The 8859-nt window shown below is 48.0% G+C and overlaps 1 protein-coding gene across 2 annotated transcripts in view; it reads right to left on the bottom strand.

Annotated features, from left to right (window-relative positions):
- CPE (carboxypeptidase E) overlaps positions 1–8859 on the bottom strand; it is a 48334-nt gene that overhangs the window by 14283 nt on the left and 25192 nt on the right. The window lies entirely within an intron of this gene.

Here is an 8859-nt window from a genome sequence, read left to right as displayed (position 1 = left end):
ATTCCTGCAATATCAGCAGAGAGGTGAGTTCAGAAGATTTGCATTGCTCTGAGTGCACAGTTTTCAAGAAAGGGAAATTCCTAGTAATGCAGGAATTAAGGGAAGTCTTCATTGAACACAATGGGACTGATTCCTCTTTCCCAACAGCATAACTGAAGTAATTAGTGCAGTTAAACCAAAGCAAGAGAGAAAAAATAAACAAATAAAGCCAGGCCCACAATTTTTCTTGAGAGGAAGAAGAAAGTTAGGGGGGAAAGTCCTTGGAAACTGCATCTGAACATTTGACCTCTGTATTCTGATGGGACATATTGACTGCTACATACTTGGCAAAAAGCACTTTTTTTGAAAAAAAAGAAACTGAGAACAGTTTCTAGGTGTGGTGCAGTTATTGTTAAAGTAAAAGCTGACTATTATGTAATCTATAGTGAACAGCAGTTAATGATAAATTAAATGAAAACATAATAAAAAAATATTGTGAAAGAGGACTGCATTAGGTCCAACCCAAACTTTGTTTTCAATGGAAAAATGGTGTTTCAAATAAATTAAATTTTTCATTAAAGAATATATTTTCCACAAGAAATTTTTAATTTTGTCAAAACTTTTCTGACCAAAAAAATTTGGATTTTCTCCCCCCATGATTTTGCACACACATACACACACAGTTTTTATCTAGTGACTGCCTAATGTAGAATATACAACCAGTTCTTGGAGACCTGACCAAGAACCCAGGTTTTTCCTTGCCCCTCAGCTAAATCCCTTTAGCTCTAGGCCACAAAGTCATGTCTCTTTGGCTAGAAACAGACATTACGCATAAACCGGTTTAAGTGATCAGAAACGGATTTCTACCTGTAACAGAACAGAAGTTCAGCATACATAAACCAGTTTCAAAATGGCTGAAACTGGTTTAAGATAAACCTGGTTGAATGTAGTATCAGTCTTAACCGATTTGGTCAAACCAGTTTATGCAATATCTGTCCCAGACCCCTTCCTGGTTTAAGTTAAACCAGAGTCCCCCAGCATCCCAGATGCTTTGCAGCCCTGGACTGTGCTATCTGCTCCAGAGAACAGGGCTGGCCCCACCCCTCTGATCCCTAGCCAGAGCTCCAGTGGAGACTGCAAGCACAGCAGGCCCATCCCACCCCCCTCCAATTTTTGAAGCTAATCAACAGGTCAGCTGGCAATATCCCCCTGTTCCTTCCTTGGAAAAAGCTGTTTAAGAAGCTGCTTAAACTAATGAGAGCTGATTAAACTAATGAGAGGGGCTTTTGTTTTGTTGATGGGCTGATAAAAGCAGGTTCCCTCACCTGCCAGGTTTGCAGACAGTATGAAGAGGCAGGGGAAGAGATATTGAAAAGCTCAGTATCATCATATAATCAGCAGATGCATGCACTGCACCCCACCCCCTTTGCCTCAGAGTGCTAGCCAGGGTCTGGGGTCTGGCAACACTCCTACCCTTTGAGTAGTGAGTGGGGAAAAGCCTGAGATAGTGCAGGCAGAGTGGGGGTTTACACCCCTTCCTAATCAGAGTGTCCTGCCAGGGCCTGGCCATGCCCCCCCTCAGCTCAGGACTGTGGAAGGTGGGGGAAGGGGCTGTTCTAGCACCCCTGGCTTCTAGCCTGAGCCGCTGCAGGCATGTGCCTGCATTTCTTTAGTCCAGAGAGAATGTCTGTGCAGTCATAAACCAGTTAAACCTAGGCAGGTTAAACTAATATGCAAAGATTGAATCAATTCAGGCTCAGGCTTTTTGAATGTCTGTCCCTAGTCTTTCTGTTTGCATGTGGATTTAATCAATTCAGGCTGAGGAAGGCCTAGAATCCAGATCTCCTGCTTTCTGGAGAAGTACTCTAACCACTGGGCTATTATGCAAAAGGTAGGCAGTGCCATTCCACCCAACTCTCTCTATTCCCAGGCTTTATGACCTTGTCTATTGGGACCAGCCTTCTTGGGTATAGGTCCGATTTTTGACACGTTGAAACCTACAGGCCAAGGCCTTTCTTATAAGCCCAATCTAGATCTAACGGAAGAAAATGACTTGCCCAAGGAAGGCTATAGCACAGTCAGATTTGATGTCAGCTCTCCTCCATCCCAGTACTACCCTTAACCAGAAGCTCCTAAGTGGCAAATGGCATACACCTGGGTGCTACACTTTCTAAAAGCAAATTGTTCCTTATCCATCTCCCTCTTGCTATCTGTATCACCACTACTGACCAAATAATCCAGCCTGATTCCATCCTGCTCACAGAGACACACATAAGTAAAAAGTTAAATACTGAATGCTGCCTGTGTAACTAAAATATTGAATAGGAGGTAGCCTCTACTACCCCACTTGTCTTGTTTGGCCCCAGCCAAATGAGGGGAAGAGATACCAGGCTATTTTGCGAAGAGCGCAGTACTTACACTGTGCACTAATGGTACAGTCATCACTAAGAAGAATGTATGGACAGCAAATAACACTTCAGCATGCAAAGCCATGAGAGTTGGGCCAGTTGTAGTCAGATATATTCTAGCCCTGCTTCCTATATCAAGAGTTCAAGACATTTTAATACGGCTCTCCTGACTCAAAGGTTAGTATTATCCCCATTTTACAAGTGGGTAAATCATGATAGTGAGAGAAAAGACAGTGGAAAGAGCAATAGAATCCAAGAGTCCTCATAGTCAGGACCGCTATATACACTAAGTGATGGGTGTCAAAGATACTGCCTAGAGGGGCTGGGAAGTTGGATGTGGGGGAGTGGGCATGGGGCCCACTGCTGATTTCCCAGCTATGGAGCCCTGTTAGGGATGTGTATGAGCAGTGGTTGGAGCAGAACAAGTGATGGCTCAGTTAATCCTGCTCTGCCACCACCACCACCACTCACCCTACAACTGCTGGATCTGGATCTGGATCCAGAAGGCAAGGCACCCTGCAGTCAAGATTAGGCCTGGCGGTCCCTGCATTAGAGAATGGTGCTATTTAATTCTTTTCTTTCTTGTTCTGAAATAAATAATCTGTGAAGGAGAGCCTGGGAGCTGCAAGAGACAATGCAATCGAGTAATAATGTCACCAACGCACAACCAGCTGCTGCCTGTAGTCCCCAAACATTATGAAAACCAAAAGAAGACAGCCAAGGTGGTCCTCAGAAAGCCAGTGAAAATTTACTCAAGAAACAAAGAAAAGGTTCCCTGCTGCTTGTGTCTTACATGTTCTAGGTTTATATTTTTTCCTCGGCTCAGGGAGCTTCTTTGGGGGGTAAATGGGCCATTCCAAAACTGAAAGAGCACTACAGGCTGCCATTTCTGCCCTGGTTTTCAAAGACAGGAGAGAGGAAGGGGTTCCAAAGGAGACCTGATTTCAAACAGTGTCCCTTTATAGTCATAACTGGGGCAGGATATGAGGGAGGATGAAATCAGGATATATTTGCTGGATATAGGTGACAATATTTTTCAAAGGATACATTTGGTACTAAGGCTGCCTCAGTGAACATGGCCACATGCTCTACATGACATAATCCTTCCTCCTTGCTGCCCTGAGATTCTGCCAAAGCAAAACAACCAATTCAAGGAGAGGAGAGCATGATGCCCTCTCTCCTTGGGTTTCAGGAGATTCCATTCTCTGAAGGTCTGCAAGCAGCAGAACTAGGGTTGGGCAAGCAGGGCACAAATGCCAGGCACAGACTTAGAGGAGGTGCCAGAATGGCAGGGCTCAAGACTGGTATTTACCAGAAGTGTCCTCTGGGAGAGGTGCCCTGCATTTGGGAATAGCTGCTATGGAGGGGATACTGACATAGCCAGCATGCAATGGGTTTACGGAGTAGCTGCCAGAGGTAGGCACACTTCCCTCTAACCCTTTTCCCAGGTCTTTTCTTCCTGCCAAATTTACTGTTTCCAGTTGCCACTGGTGAAGAAAAACAGCAGCATTCAGCAACAGGGGTTCAAGAAGAGGAGCATGAGGAGGTCTTTATACCAGGTGGCTGCTTCCTTAATCCCCTGGGTGCTGGATCTGCTGACACATTCCAGGATCCAGAATGGCAGAAAGGAGGGTGCAAGAGCAATGACCTGCACTGCAGGAACGGCTGTACCCTTGCATCCAGGCTCCCCTTCCCACACCAGGGCATGCAGTTTGCACTGGAGGAACAGCAGGGGGTAGCAGAGGGGACTTTTTTTAAGTCCCTCAAGCAGGTAAAAATATTTCCTCCCCCTCCCTTCCCATCTGTGCACAGTAGCCTCTACTTCCCTCCCCTGCCTACCACTGCTGTTGTCTCCAGCTGACCTGGGAACAGGCTCCAGAGCTGCTTCTGTCCCGCTCCAGCCAGGCTGCATGTGGAGCTAGGCTTGGTTAGACAGCTGTGGTAGCAGGAGGGTTCTCTTCTCCTGCGCCTAGTCCCAGGCTTTCAGAGAACACTGCAGGGACTGCTGCTGCTGTCCCTGGCTAAGTCTGGCTCCCCAAAGAGCCTAAGTGGAGCAGGCAGGAGAGACTCTGGAGCTCCTTCATCTGCCCCCACCAAAGCAGCCAGAGACAGTGGCAGTGGTAAGCAGTGGAGGGGGGCAGATGTGCCACTAAGCATGGAGAAGACAGGGGGATTCTCGCTCACTTTGGGGACTTAAAATTAAGTCCCCAGCTGATGCTCCCACAGCACGATTGACTGAAAGGGGGGCTGCATTTGTGCCACTGTACCCCACTTTGGATTCAACCCTGGCTATTCCCAATGGCAGGACACTTTTGGCATAGACCAATCCATGTTGTAAACTAGTTGTGCCTCTGCTGAAGCAGTTCTATAAATTTCAGACTACACCTATTGCTTATATCCATGTCTTTCTGCCATGGAGTTTTTCTACAAAATAAGCAAAAAATGCTCCTTTATTTTATTTTACCCCCCACAAATAGTTAATAGGGTTAACCAAGCTTTACACTGGAGCAAACAAATTCAGAATCTGAACAAAGACTGTATCTTCCATTTTTTTATTTTATAAATAGATACCATCAGCCAGATGTTAGCACTGCTGAGATTCTGTGTAACAAATTAGCTTAGGAGTTAGTTTAATGTTAATGTCAGTATATGAATACTGATTCTATGTGAATACTTATTTATATAAGTCAGTATACAGAATTATTTGCAATATGCAAAACATGAACCTCCTAGAGTTCTCATGCTAAAGCCTAATGTCCTTAGCATTGATAAGGCAAATGGCAACCTAAGAAAATTGGCACAACTTACCATGTCTGTGAAAAAATAGAAAGACTCTCAAATAGTAGCCTAATTATAGAGCAGTGTGAGATCCTTTGAACTATCTGTATGATAATACAAGAATCTTAATAGACTCACTTGATAAAGTGCCATTGTAAGACTCCTTGGTATACTGTGTTGTAAATGATAATCGGAGTTAAACTAAAACTGAACAAGAACAGCAGGCATGCAGCTTGTTAGTGATCCACTATTATTCCTCTTGTTCTTGCCTATGGCCTCAAACCAGCATTCATTTCTAGCAGTGGAGACTTCTAAGGCATTTCTACTAGTAGACATCTTTCTGGGAATGTAGCACTATAGGGGGATGTCCAGACAAGCATGAATGTGTGGTTTGCAGTACAACAAATCACATGTGGAGAATTTCCAGTGTAGCACACAGTTGCACATTTGCAGCGCAATGCCCAAATTTGATACTGGAATGCCCTGTTAGCAAAAAAAAAAAAAAAAAGCCACAAAAAGCAACGTGGCAGTAGTGTGCGCCACCAGAAACAGAGCCTGGACATCCAGAGCCATGCTCTGGCTGCCAGCCAGGCTCCGTGCAGCCAGATTGGTGCCACTGCTACCCCAGGAGGCCCCCAGGACCCTAGGGAAGGCTTCTGGGCCTGGTCTCCTCTACCCCACTTGAGACAATTTGGTGCATGCTGGAATATGCCCTGGGACGCAAAGCAGCAGCACAAATGTGAACTGCTGCTTTTTGTGCCCCTGGAAATGCACGCCTCTGCATATTAGGACATGCCCTAGGTGTTCAGTCTTCAGCTAAACTTCTCCCCTAGTCTGTGCGCCTTCCCCAGACTAGGGTGATCCTGGCCTGGGGAAGACATGGGGAACAAGAGTTGCTCCGTTCCTCCCAGACCCAGACCTCAAATGGCTAGGCAGAGGGTGAGAAGATCTGTTAACTGCTCCAGTCCCCTCCTGGACTGGTTGAGGAGAGGATGGGAGCAGTGGGGCATGCCCCCCACCAACTCCATAGTCTGGGGTCTCCCAATCTAGGGAGTGGGCAGCTGCTTCTCCATAGCAAGGAAAGGCAGCAGGCTGTGGGCACAGCTCTTACAGTACAGTGTCAGGGGAGCTCCTCCATGTACAGCTCTAAGAGCTAGAAGCCTACAGCCGCACACCAGATGGGGAGAGGACTGTGGCAGTGAACCAGATCATGACCAGTTGGTCTGGAGAACAGGTGAGGAAAAGCTGGGCAATGGTGTACATGCCTTCTCCAGACTGGGGTGCCCCCAGTCTCAGGGAAACTGGAGAGGGCCAGGGCAATTCAATTTGTCCATGGAAGAAGTCAACCATCATGGAAGTGCTTCCCCTCCCACCTTCCCCACACCACAGTCATCTAATCTGGGGAAGGCATGGGAGAAGCTGTTTCTTGACTCTGAATCAGGGCAATGCCCTCACCTCCTGTCCTCAGCTGTAACAGCGATAGCAAACATGTCCCTTCCAGCTTCTATGGCAGCCTTAGGGTGCAGACAGAAGTGCAGCTTCCGGCTGTAACTCAAACCTTTTCTGCAAAGCGTTCTGAGTTACAACATTACCCCAGACCAAACAGAAGGGCTAGGGACAGACATTCAAAAAGCTGGAGCCTTAATTGATTCAACCTTTGCAAGTTAGTCTAACCTGCCTAGGTTAAACCAGTTTGTAACAGGACAAACATTCTCTCTGGACTGAGGAACTGCGAGCATACGCCTGCAGTTGCTCAGGCCAGGGAGGGGTTTAATTCCCCCTCTCTATCTCACCAGCAGGGACCCAAGCCGGATCTGCCAAGCGCTCTCTCTCCTTGCTGCAGCAGCAATTTGGGCACCATGGCCCCTGATGCAGAAGCAGGCAGGGAGGAGAGTTAGTCTCCCCTTTACCCCCACTGGCAGCCAGATCTGCCCAACATCGCCGCCGCACTCACACCCTGTGGGGGAATAGGCCCCGTGCTGTCCCCTCCACTGGATGCTAGAGGGAGGACAAATAACCCCGGCCCGGCCCACCTCCCCCGCCGTGCCCCCAGCTGCTAGCCATGGCCCTGCCCCACTGCTATCGGGCTGGAGTCCCCTGCCACATCCCCTTCTCAGCCTGTGGGCTGGCTGAGGCTGGCAGGGGGTACGGGGGCAGAAGCCCGCAGCCAGGCTTGGCTCTACCCCCAGATCTGGGAGCCATGCCCCCCTCTCAGCTGGCCCAGAGGATGAGAAGGGGACGTGGCAGGGGACTTCAGCTTCTCCTCTCCCTCCTTCCTCGCCTCCCCTCAGCTGGCCCAGAGACAGAAGGGGACATGGCAGTGGACTCCAGCCCTGCTCCCAGCTCTGGTGTGGGGGGAGCCAAGCCCCAATACAGGCTCCTTGATCCTCCCAGCCAGCCCGAGGCTGAGAAAAGTAACTCTCTCCCCTTCTGTGCTGAGAAATCAGGCTGCTGGGCAGCCTCCCCTCCGTCTGCGCTTGGGACAGTGCCTGGAGGAATAAGCCCCCTCCTGCCGGGAAGGGGCTGGCCCAAGCGCAGGCCAAGCGGCAGCTGCCAGTACAAGGGCAGCAGCCTGACTTCTCAGCACAAGAGAGGAGAGAGTTCCTCTTCTCAGCCTTGGGGCTGAGGGGAGGGGGGAAGGAGGAGCGGGAAGGGAAGGAGGGAGAGGAGAAACTGAAATCCCTTCCCATCTCCTTGTTCCAGTCAATTTTGCCCACTTGCACAGGTCGAGTTCTTCATTTTATTTTCATTCAAATTAGGCAACTTCCTCCTCTATTCTGCCTGGGCTCAGCAGAACATTGCAGCCGTTAAAAAGAGACTTTCTGGTCAGCTGCTCAGACACAACACAACCTGCAGCCCCTCATACCTGCAATTGCAGAGAAAGTCCATAGCTTGAGCGTAACTAAAGCTTGAATATAAGACTCTTCGGAGATTTTACCTGTTAAAATCTAATAAATCACTATTGAGCATGTGTTTTTCCAAGGGTTATATCAGAGTTAATTGTTTAATTATTTATAAATCCAGTTTTTTACATTCATTCTCTGAGTCATTATAACTTATGTATTTCTTAGGAGATTAAAATATTTTGCTTTTTTTCATCAAAAGTATGGGAGAGTTTTTTTATTTTCCACAAAATAGTCTAAAACTGTTTCTGGAGAATGGAATTGCTGAACTATTCCGAGACTGCCAGTTATGCTGGGTAAAAGATCAATATCACAGTCAAATGGGCCACTAACTGGCTGGAGGGCCACACCCAGAGAGTGGTGGTGGACGGGTCTTTTTCGACCTGGAGGGATGTGGGCAGTGGGGTCCCCCAGGGCTCGGTTCTTGGGCCCGCACTGTTCAACATCTTCATCAGCAACTTTCACGAGGGGGTAAAAAGCACCCTGTTCAAATTCACAGACGACACTAAGTTGTGGGGGGGAAGTGGGCATGCTAGAAGGAGGAATAGGCTGCAATCAGACCTAGACAGGTTACAGGGGTGGGCAGATGAAAACAGGATGGGTTTCAACACTGACAAGTGCAAGGTGGTGCACCTGGGAAGGAAGAACCAGCAGCATACCTACAGGCTGGGGAACTCCCTTCTCATCAGTGCAGAGATAGAAAAGGATCTTGGAGTCATTATTGATGCCAAAATGAACATGGGCTGACAGTGTGGGGATGCAGTCAGGAAGGCCAACCGTACCTTGTCATG

The sequence above is a fragment of the Alligator sinensis genome, unplaced genomic scaffold (genome assembly GCF_000455745.1).
Source record: "Alligator sinensis unplaced genomic scaffold, ASM45574v1 scaffold49_1, whole genome shotgun sequence".
NCBI classification, from domain to species: domain Eukaryota; kingdom Metazoa; phylum Chordata; order Crocodylia; family Alligatoridae; genus Alligator; species Alligator sinensis.
The sequence above is the reverse complement of the archived record's forward strand: the minus strand, read 5'-3'. Positions and strand labels throughout refer to the sequence as shown.